This window comes from Thermobia domestica, chromosome 2, assembly GCF_964235325.1.
Source record: "Thermobia domestica chromosome 2, izTheDome1.hap1.1, whole genome shotgun sequence".
Lineage (NCBI taxonomy): Eukaryota > Metazoa > Arthropoda > Insecta > Zygentoma > Lepismatidae > Thermobia > Thermobia domestica.
The window spans coordinates 365,356,929-365,369,137 of NC_137455.1; the positions used below are offsets into that span (position 1 = coordinate 365,356,929).

General features: G+C 37.9%; 1 pseudogene; it reads left to right on the plus strand.

Moving 5' to 3' along the window:
• Positions 1-6,660: 6,660 nt before the first annotated feature.
• LOC145679605 (protein GVQW3 pseudogene) lies at positions 6,661-7,056 on the plus strand (annotated as a pseudogene).
• Positions 7,057-12,209: the final 5,153 nt, after the last annotated feature.

A 12,209-nucleotide genomic window follows, 5' to 3' on the forward strand; every position in this document is an offset into this window, starting at 1 on the left:
GAGGTAGAACGAAAACAAAGTGGGAGCTATCTAAACCGTAGCCCCCAGCTTGTAAAATGGGTCGAAAACGGTGTCAAACATTTGGGCATCGATTGTGCAGAAGGTGGGAGGGAGGCTTCGGTTTAGACAGCCCCACAATTTGTTTTCGCTCCTAGCTCATTGTTCGCTGTTGCACAAACGAAAATTTGTATTGCACAATTCTGCACAAACCATTGAAACCATTTTCGACCAATTTTGAGAAGGTGGAGGGGCTACCGTTAGGCAGCCCCAACTATTTTCCCTGAACTCATTCTTCATTGTTGCACAAACGAAAGTTTCTTTGCACATTTCTGCACAAACCATAGCCACCATTATCGACCTATTTTGAAAAGATGGGGGATACGGTGAGATAGCCCCCACTTTGTTTTCGCTCTAGCTCATTGTTCATTGTTGCACAAGTGAACATGTGTGTTGCCCTTTCTGCACAAACGATGTACAGGCGATTGACACCATTCTCGACCAATTTTGACAAGGTGGAGGGCTGCCGTTTAGACACCCCACACATTGTTTTCGTTCTAGCTCATTGTTCGTTGTTGCACAAACGAAAATTTGTGTTGTACATTTCTGCCCAAACAATTGACACCATTGTCGACCAATTTTGAGAAGGTGGAGGTGCTACCGTTTAGACAGCCCCCAAGTTATTTTCGCTATAGCTCATTCTTCATTGTTGCACAAACGAAAATTTGTGTTGCACATTTCTTCACAAACGATGCACAAACGATTGACACCATTTTCGACGAGTTTTGACAAGGTGGGGCCTACCGTTTAGACAGCCCCCCACTTTGTTTTTGCTCTAGCTCATTGTTCATTGTTGCACAAACGAAAATTTGTGTTGCACATTTCTGCACAAACGATTCCCAAACGATTGACACCATCTTCGACCTATTTTGAGGTGGGGTGCTACGGTTTATAGAGCCCCCACTTTGTTTTCGCTCTAGCTCGTTCATTGTTGCACAAACGAAAATTTTTGTTGCACATTTCCGCACAAACGATGCACAAACGATTGACACCATTTTCGACCAATTTTGACTAGGTAGGGGGGCTACCGTTTAGACAGCTTCCCATTTTGTTTTCGCTCTAGCTCATTGTTCATTGTTGCACAAACGAAAATTTGTGTTGCACATTTCTGCACAAACGATGCACAAACGATTGACACCATTTTCGACGAGTTTTGACAAGGTGGGGGGCTACCGTTTAGACAGCCCCCACTTTGTTTTCGCATTAGCTCATTATTCATTCTTGCACAAACGAAAAGTTGTGATGCACATTTCTACACAAAGGATGCACAAACGATTGACACTATTTTCAACCTATTTTGAGAAGGGTGGGGGACTTTCTAAATGGACGTAGTTTCTTCAATTCTTGTACCAACATCAGCACAGTAAGTGTGAAATGTAAAAGTACGAAATGGTTTATGTAATGCAAATTTTGGTTTATGGAGTTCTTTGCTTAAATGACAGAAAACTTTCCTAAGTGAACCCATGGACTTAACGAATGTATTTGGTAGAAGAAAGTATGGTCCGTCAGAGAATTGAAAGAACCATTCCTGTAAGCAATGATATTCTAGGAGTCTAAAAGTAGCTTAGAGATTGTTGGTCCCTCTTTTTCTCCTCTAGTTCCTTCAATGGGTGAACGTGAGAGGTATTGTACATTTTTCAAAATTGTCGGATGTCACAACACCTTTCATTTCTGGACCTGTCACTCACCTTTCCAGTTAAATAAGATTTTTCATTACGTTGCAATATTGTGGTTCTGTGTACTATAAGCCTGCTACCACAAATATTTCCCTCAACTAGTCAAGGCTATTCTTTCTCACCAATCATAAGAACTTTCTTGGAATGTGTACTATATTTTAAATAATAAAAATAAACAATAATAACATTGTATATAGACAACTAACACAGAGAAGACCACACTAACAGTGAGGCTTCCTTTCAGTAAATTTTGTTCGGTGGAGAGGAAGAGGGATCAAAATGTGAGGGGCTCCACTAACACTTATTTTCTAAAAGGCGTATTTGTCACAAAAGTGAAAATATTGGAATTTAATTTACCTTAGGTGAGGGGCAACTGTTATAAGGGAAAGAGCAAAGCACTTCGGAAAGTATGTCTGGTAGAAATAATGGCAACAACTGTGTTTGTACCACATTACTCCAACACTGATTTGTGCTTTATTCACTTGAATGAGCTCAATTTCAGCTTTTACTTTTAGTAATGTTGCCATCCAAAATACAATACAAATATGTTTATGAAGTATTATTGCTTCAGATGTTAAAATTTAAATAATCTATATCTTCATTTTTCTTCTATAATATTAAACATTTATTACATATCCCCTGCTGCAGTTTGTGATCACAGCAGTTATGAAGTTCTCAGAAGAGCTTTTTAAGCTGACGTCATAAATTGCTGAGCTGACGTCATATGAGCTGTCGAACCCATATAAACAATACGTATATAGATTTGATTCGATATTTCAAAGTCACATATAAAACTATAGAAGAAATTCTCGTGGCATTGAAATTTGGGAATATTTGATTCCAAGCAGAGTTTTCATCATTTTTGGTTTTACACGTAACGGCATTCAGATGTGTGTCCTTACATATGTGGCTTATTTCACTACCTGAGAAAAAATATGCCAAAAGATCACACTTTCTTTGTGTGTAATTGGTGTTCGTATTTGAAACACGTTTCATTCCCGAGTTATGACAGATCAAAGTTTACGGGACTAGATTGTGAACACTCTGGCCAAATGCACGTAAGTTTTGTTATTTTAAATTTTCCTAATATATATATATATATATATATATATATATATATATATATATATATATATATATATATATATATATATATATATATATATATATATATACCATTTAAAACGTTTATATAAATCCGTCCCAGTTGACCCTCTCTAGCGTCCATCACTGTTCTATCCTCTATTCTAATGAAAAAGTCTTTTGTCTTCCTGTAAAATTGGATTGTTGGTAGTTACAACTATTTCATGTCAAAAATTCGACTGTCTTGTCATACGGTAGGTGTTAGCTGCAGAACATTCATGGGGAGTTCAATAAATTCGATTCCATTATACTTACCGAAATTAATGCATATTTTGGAGCTTGTTCACGAATATACGGTTAACAAACACGTCTTTCGCATGGGATACCAACGATCGACTCCCAGTAGGAGCACATGCGTTTCTACGTTAAGCAGTAGGTCTACATTTTTTGTGCTAGAAATGAATTCTCCAATGAATTTATAATTTAATTTATAAAAACGATAGAAATTGAATGTATTTGGATTTCAATGCAACAAGAAAATATCATTATGTTCCTGTTTTAGAAGTTGATAAATACACAAGTATACAAGAAGTGAAGTTATTTAATTTTACACCGCTAATTACTTTTTCATAAGAATGAACATTAATGTATGTATTTGAATGATTTTCATACAATCGATTTAGAAATTTAAATCTAAGAAACCGATTGACCAGTGCTCGCAACATAAACTGCTTTCCAATCCTTGAATGGATTGAATTACGCATGTCAAGTTAGACCAACCACCAACACTAAAACGACTGGAACATATCTCAAATTATGGGCTATTTATGGGCTAATTAGTTGCTCTAATCCCAATTTTTGGGCTCCTACTGTTTAGCGGGAAATCGGATTCAAAATGGGCGAGTCTAGCTTGATATCAAGCTAGAATCCCCTATATGGTTACCGTTACAACGGTCCGATTGAAAAAATTCAAACGCCAGAATTATGGGCTATTTATGGGCTAATTAGTTGCTCTAATCCCAATTTTTGGGCTCCTACTGTTTAGTGGAAATCGGATTCAAAATGGGCGAGACTAGCTTGATATCAAGCTAGAACCCCCAATATGGTTACAATGGTCCGATTGAAAAGATTCAAACGCCAGAATTATGGCCTATTTATAGACTAATTAGTTGCTCTAATTTCAAGTTTTGGTCTCCTACTGTTTAGTGGGAAATCGGATTCAAAGTGGGCGAGTCCAGCTTGATATCAAGCTAGAATCCCCCATGCGGTAACTATGCTCCGATCGAATAAAACTCAAACGAAGGAATTATGGGCTATTTATGAGCTAATTATTGCTCTCATTCCGAGTTTTACTCTGAATGTTAGTCTTTAGCAGGAATACTTCATCAAATTGTGGGATTCGGGTTAACTTCTAGTTATATACCTAGTGTTATAATACTCCGACCAAATAATTAATGGTGTGCTAGTTAATTACTCTATTGTCGATTTTGGTTGTTCTATCGTTCGCAAGAAATCTCATGCAAGATTGGTATTTATTTATTTATTTATTTATTTAACAATCACCAGATACAGCTCAGAGGTCTTTTTACATTGGATATCCAACAACAATAACAATAACAATGGAAAGGATTTGGGAAGGTATCGGCCAGGGAATGTTTTAGTAGGCACCATCCCGACATTTGCCTGGTAGGACTGACTGAAACACTGGAAAACCTCAGTCAGGGCGGTCTGCAGCAGGTTTCGAACCTCACGACCTCCCGAATGCAAAGTCAAGACTCTACCACTTGAGCTACTTCACTCATTTGATTTCTAGATAACGTGGGATGATAATTTCAAAGTTGCAGTGAGAAAACGTCGATATCTATTAACTGAAAATTGAATTATTTGCATTCTCAGCGAATGCAAGTATATATCTCTACTAGTAAATCCATGAATTGTTTTTTCACGTATTTATGTTCATTATATTCATTATGAATAAAGTGGGAGGAAATGGGAGAGATCGGATAAAACCCAAGCACATGGTGTTTGTCAACCACAAAGACCACTTGGCGCGATCTGGGATCGAACTAGGGATCACACGCACAAGAGGCAAAGTTCTACCTCTATGCCACTGCGCCCCAGCAACGGCAAAGAGGCACTTCCTTTGCACAAAAAAAAAAAAAAAAAAATATTTAAAAATAATGATATTTCACTATATAAATTCTATATATGCACTACTTACCTCCAAACATAATGAACATAAACACGTGAAAAAAATCACGGATTTACTAGTAGAGATATAGATTTTCATTTGCGGAAAGTGCAAATAAATCAATTTTCAGTTACTAAACATCGATGTTTTCTCACTGGAACTTTGGAAGTATCATCCCGCCTTATCTAAAAATCAATATCAATCTTGCATGAGATTTCTTGCTAACAATAGAAGAAAAAACTCAACATTAGAGCAACAATTTAGCATGCAAATAACCCATAATTCGGACGTTTTAATTCTTTTGATCGGAGTATTTTAGCCCTAGGTTTATAGCTAGAAGTTACGCCAAATTTCACAATTTGATAAAGAATTCCTGCTAAAAGGTAGCAGCCCCAAACTCGGAATTACAGGATCAAGTAGCCCATAAATAGCCTATATTTCTGACGTTTGATTTTCTTCGATTCGAGATGTCTATTCTTAAGGAGGGTTCTTACTTCATGTCAAGCTAGACTCGCATATTTTGATTCCGATTTCCCGCTGAAAGGTAGGAGCCAAAAAATCAGGATTAGAGCAACTAATTAGCCCATAAATAGCCCATAATTCTAGCGTTTGAATTTTTAGGATCGAACAATTGTAACCGTAGGTTTTTTTTAGCTTAATGACAAGCTAGACTCACCCATTTTGAATCCAATTTCCCGCTAAACAGTAGGACCCCAAACGTTGGAATTAGAGCAAGTAATTAGCCCATAAATAGCCCATAATTCTGGCATTTGAATTTTTTCGATCGGACCACGGTAACCATATGGGGAGTTCTAGCTTTATATCAAGATAGACTCGCCCATTTTGAATCCGATTTCCCACTAAACAGTAGGAGCCCAAAAATTGGGATTAGAGCAAATAATTTGCCCATAAATAGTCCATAATTCTGGTGTTTGAATTTTTTCAATCGGACAATTGTAACCGTAACCGTATGGGGGTTCTAGCTTGATATCAAGCTAGACTCGCCCATTTTGATTCCGATTTCCCCCTAAACAGTAGGAGCCCAAAAATTGGGATCAGAGCAACTAATCAGCCCATAAATAGCCCATAATTCTGGCGTTTGATTTTTTCGATCGGACCATTGTAACCGTATGTGGGGTTCAAGCTTGATATCACGCTAGACTCGCCCATTTTGAATCCGATTTCCCGCTAAACAGTAGGAGCTTAAAAATTGGGATTAGAGCAACTAATTAGCCCATAAATAGCCTATAATTCTGAGATATGTTCCGGTAGTGTTAGTTTTGGTGGTTGGTCTATCTTGATACGCGTGATTGAATTATTTGTACACTTACTTCTTTCCTGTAGAATGCTGAGCCTGAGCGACCACGGGAATAAATTATTTAACTTACGAAGTAAGGTGGTGTATCTGTAAACCGCAGCTGCCACATAAAATTCCATCATTCTTTCTGGAAGACCCTATATAGAAGGTCCGATACTAAAGTAGTGAGAATATTTTCTTTCAGCTGATGCTGGCAACCCTGCATACTGAAACCGCCACCAGTGTGTGACCTTTGGCCTCCTCCACTATCACAGCACGTGACACTCACGAAACGGTTTTCATTGTGGAGTTAGAGTTTGAAGACTGCGGTCGTGTGCTGGACCTCCGTCACAACAATGGAAGCACGGAATATTGAGCAGTGCTACGCAATCTCCTTCTGTGTGAAACTTGGTGAGATTGCCGCGGGAACGTACCGGAAGCTTCAGCAGGCCTTTGGAAATGAAATATTTTCAATAGCACAGAAGTATCGTTGGCACAAAATGTTTGCGAAAGGCAGAACAAAAATCGAAGATGAACACCGCAATGGGCGACACACAACAACACAAACGGAAGGGAACACAGACACGGTGAGGGAACCTGTGCTAGAGGATAGACGATTAACGGTAAAAATGCTTGCGAATGGACTGAAAATGAACCGAGAAACAGTACGTCTGGTATTAACTGAAAATTTGGAAATGCGAAAAGTGTGTGCCAAATGGATTCCGAAAAATCTCACAACAACAAAAAGATGACCGGAGGATTGTGGCGGCTGATTTACTTGACCAAGTGGAATATAACCCGGATTTACTGAACAGAATTATCATTGATTATGAAAGTTGGTGTTCTCAATATGACCCCCAAACGAAACGTTAAACTGCGTAATGGTGTTCGAAATATTTGCCATGACCAAAGAAAGCCCGCATCTCGAAGCTCAAGGTGAAATGCATGCTTGTGTGTTTTTGTGAGTCCAGGGGAATTGTCTATAAAGAGTGGGTATCTCCAGGCCCGAAAGTAAATCAACATTTCTACACAGAAAGTCTCGAAAGACTTCGAAAACGCGTCCGTCGTGTTCGTCCAGAGATTGCTGATACCTGGATCCTCCATTACGATAATGCACCAGCCCATACTGCATTCTCTGTTCGGCAGTATCTTTTGAAGGTGAAGCTATTTTTTGTATATCTAAAATAGTTTGGTATTATCCATTTATTATCCTCCAACATAGACAAGATTTCCTGTACAATTAGGGGAGCATCCACTGTTTCCATAACGGCCAAAAATTCTAACTATCAAATATTGTATCGTGAGACGTAAAACTTGACAATTTCATTCCATTTCATATACTTATATTTTGTTTGCACAAGAAGCGCACTCACCGGAATCCACACGGTCCGAACCCCTTCAATCTTTCGTCTTCAACCTTCCAAGCACATATATGGGAATGAGTATGTATGTGCAAACGCCATGGAAACAGCGCTAACCATAGTTTCATAGAAGACAAATGGTTGAATAATATACCACATTTAACAATGGTGACGCACATCACTTTTACTGACTCTCGTGCAAAATATGAGGGTTCTCACTTGATCAGATTCTTCAGCGCTGGCTGTTCACATAACCATATAAATTCAATCACCGTTCATCAGAAATATATACCTTGTCAAGTCTGTTTTGTGTTTCGAATATCTCACGAAACCAGAAGCAAAATCGATTTTTTTTCATTCCATATAGATTTCTTTCATTCTTGTACAACATGAGCGCAGTAGTAAGCCTGAAATGTAAAATATGAAATGGATTATCTAATATAAAATTTGGCCTATGATGTTCTTTCGATAAATAACGGAATAATTCCTTTGGTGAATACACTAAGGTAACTAGTATATTTGCTAGCGGGAAGCATGGTCCGATAGTCCAGAGAACTGAAAGAATCTTTCCTCTGACCAATGATATTCTAGGAGGCTATCAGTGTCTTAGAGGTTGCTGGCCCCTCTTTGTCTCATCTACTTACTTGAATGGGTGAATGTGGGTAGAGGTATTGTAAATCTTTGAAACTTGTCTATGTCACAACACTTTTTGCCACAGGGCATGTCACTCACAGATCCAGTATCGTAGAAACTTCTCGAAAGACTTTGAAAACGCGTCCGTCGTGTTCGTCCAGAAATTGTTGATACCTTGATCCTCCATCACGATAATGCACCAGCCCACACTGCATTGTCTGTTCTGCAGTATCTGGTATCAAGGTCCATTACAGTGCTACCACACCTTCCTTATTCACTGGACATTGCCCCGTGTGATTTTTTCTCTTCCCAAAGCTGCACTCTGAAGCACAAACAGACATTCGAACACCTGTAACACGGGTTTTGGCTGGTATCCCAAAAGACGACTTCAAGAGATACTACCAACAATGGAAACGCTGATGGAGTAAGTGTGTGCAGGCAAAAGGGGAGTACTTTGAAGGTGATCACATTGTGGTTGGTTAAAAATGTAAGTAAACTTGTTTTATCCAACAATTCTCATTACTTTATTGTCAGCTCTCGTTTATTTTTGATCTTTACAAGTCAGCGTCGAGAAAGGAATGGAAATGCTCATTTGTATTTCTCATGATGCTCTATGAGATGTTCTATCTGTCAATCTGATTTCAGCGAGAACTTGTGGGACCTTCCAGTGTCAGCAAGTTCTTTCCCTTCTTGTTCCACTTTTTTCCTTTTTCGCTACCATTGGCGCATTTTTTGAATGTTTTATAAACGTGTATATTCCAAGACCATTGATTATACGAACTGAATTAAGAACGAACAATAGTTTTACACGTCATGTAAGGGACACGGAACACGACGACGGTTTGCTATTGCGCAAAGCAAGTCGGTTTGGCCTCATTTCAACTGACTTCAAAGAAACGATTGAGCAACAGCAAGCATGCACAACAAATACATTGGTGGACAAGTAGAGTCGTACAGACCTGTACGGTCACAGATCATTTGACACTTTTAGCGGTGGTTAGGAACGGCTGTTCTTGATCACCGCCGAGCAGCATAATGAGAAACGGTGTACTATTACACAACTCTACTTTTATAGTAATATCTGGGCTGCCTCTTAAGTTTTTAAAGCTATAATTTACCTGATCTTGAATGCAGACCATTTTGCCCCAAATGAGAGATGGTTCCCTCAGTCTGTTTACTTTGTTACACTATTAAAATGTATCCTTTTTGGATATTCAGTATCAGGTCCGTAGAAGGATCAAAAATGTACGGGGGGGGCGATCCATCATGTTATAGTTCACCACCATATTATTGTTCATTTGTAAGACTACCGTGAAAATTTTGGATTCCGGCAAAATAATAGGGGCGGCCCCTCCTAGACCCCCTTGAATACGGGCCTGCTGAGTATTATGTCGAGAATTCATGAGTAGCTTTTTAGATCAAGTGCCAATTAAATGTTAGCGCTTTCAATAGTTTAAGACATGAGATAACAACTTGTAAGTAAACATATATTCACGCCATGACCCTGACTATTATTAGGAAAATTAGCAATTAGATTTAGGAGTATTTAAACTACTATTAAGTCAGAAATTTAACTACAAGAGTTTCTAGGTTAATGGAGGAATTCGTTTACAGATCCTGTTTTAGAATATCATAGCGAGCGATCTGACAAACGTTTACATATATACAGAAAACTCTAAATGTTAGCCGAGAGAGCGTTTTGAAGAATTGAACTGTTTCAGAATATATCTGGAATTTTGAGTTTAAACCAAAATCCCTGAACTCGGAGCAATTCTATGAAGGTGATTTTTATACTTTTCTCTCCCAGACATTTTTTGATATTATGTACCTATTTTTTAAATAATAATAATACTTTTACTATGCATATTTTTATATGGGGTTTATAATTTTTGTAGATTGTGTGGGTGAGGCCAAAGCGCCAAGTAGGTTACTTCAACATTACGAAGTTTCGTCTTGGAATAGAGAATTATTAGTAATTGTTAGCAATTTGTTTATCGCAATATAAATACACTTTAAAACTAAATTGTAGTTACTAAGCTTTTTAAATGGCAAAACACCGCTCTTTAGAAATATTAATGACACTGTCCATTTTGTGGTCATTTCTTTTATTAGAATGGTGTTGCATTATTCGCTTGACTTCAACATTACTTATATCATTAAATTCACAGCACGTAGAAACTCGTCTTGTTGTAACTGATATATTGACAGTATAATCAAAACATTTTTTTCAAGCATTTGCGGTAGAGGAGTTTATTTCACACCTAGGCACTATATTAAAACAACTACAACTAAACTAATATCTTTTAAATTCAGTGAACTTCTTTGATATCTGAAATGAACTTGAAAAATATGCTAAGAAATATATACAATAGTGCATAAATTAAAACAGTGTAAATAGTAAATACTGTTTGGTAAATTACGTTGACTTCCATTTCTTCCATAATAAGTATAGCCACTACAGAAATTGGCCAGTTTTGAATTAAAAAAATGTTACCATCTACTAAACATTATTGTAACTATCACGATAAACAGTATCTGGTCGATAGAAACACGACGCTAGGTTTAATATCCTGGACGCAAGCGGAGGAAAAGCGTGGTTTATATGGAACAGACTACGTTTTTCGTATGCTGAAGACAGTAGATTTATATTACTTGACCAACTCGCAAATTACAATAAAAACATGTCAAGGAAGCAGCCAAGAAGGGAATCGTACAGTGCTCCTGGGACATTCAACCCACTTGATACCCACTAGCGTCACATTTGCTTCATCGTCTGATACAAGTACTGGAAACGCTTTTCTGACCTGTAAAATTTGGTTTTACGGTTTACAACAAACTTTATGTCAAATATTCAACTGTTTGGTTGTATAGGGTAGATTCAAGTTAGATAACATTCACAGGGGGTTCAGTAACCTTAATACTACTATATTTACGGAATTCATCCATATTTTGCAGTTTAATTTTAAATATATAGTTAGCAAACATGTGTTCGACATGAGATACCAGGGATCGACTCCCAGTAGGAAGACACATGATTCAGATTTTACTTTAAGTAGTAAATCTTATTTCTCTAATGAATTAATAATAAATAATTTATTTTAGAAATGCTAGTAACCGAAGTTACCGTGTAATGTGGGTTCCTGCCACCACGGCATGGCGCGTCCTCAGGTTGCTGATCGAGGACAAGGCCTCTAGATATAGAGGTTAGCTGCGAATATACTGAATAAGCAATCGCGGACAGACGACTATGACTGGTTCTTCAGCTTGGGGGTTTGGGTAGGGATAACAACCTCATCCTGTAAAAAAAAGGCACTTTTTCAGAAACATTCACAAAAGCCTCGGACAAGGATTCATAACTTGGCACGACTTCGGCAAAAGAAAATAGACATGAGATTTGGAACATGGAATACTAGAAGTCCTTATAGGGCAGGCGCGTTGAAATCCGTAACGAGTGAGTTAGAGAAATACAGGATGGACCAAGTAGGAGTTCAGGAAGTTAGATGGGAAGAAATGGATCTGTGAATTCCGGAAATTTTACGTTCTTTTACGGGGAAGGAAATAAAAATCACCAATTAGGAACAGGAGTTTTCGTTCACAAACGTATATTACCAGCAATTAAGCGGGTTGAATTTGTTACTGACAGACTTTCTTTTATTACTTTTAAGGGTCGGTGGTGTGATATTATTGTTTTAAATGTACATGCCCCAACACAAGATAAGGATGACGATATAGAAGACAGTTTCTACGAAGAAGTGGAACGGATTTTTGACCAATTCCCCCGATACCATTAGAAAATTCTACTAGGGGATTTCCATGCGAAGGTAGGACGAGAGGATATTTTCAAACGAAAGTCTGCATAACGAAAGTAATGACAACGATGCTAGACTCGTAAACTTTGCAACATCCAAAAA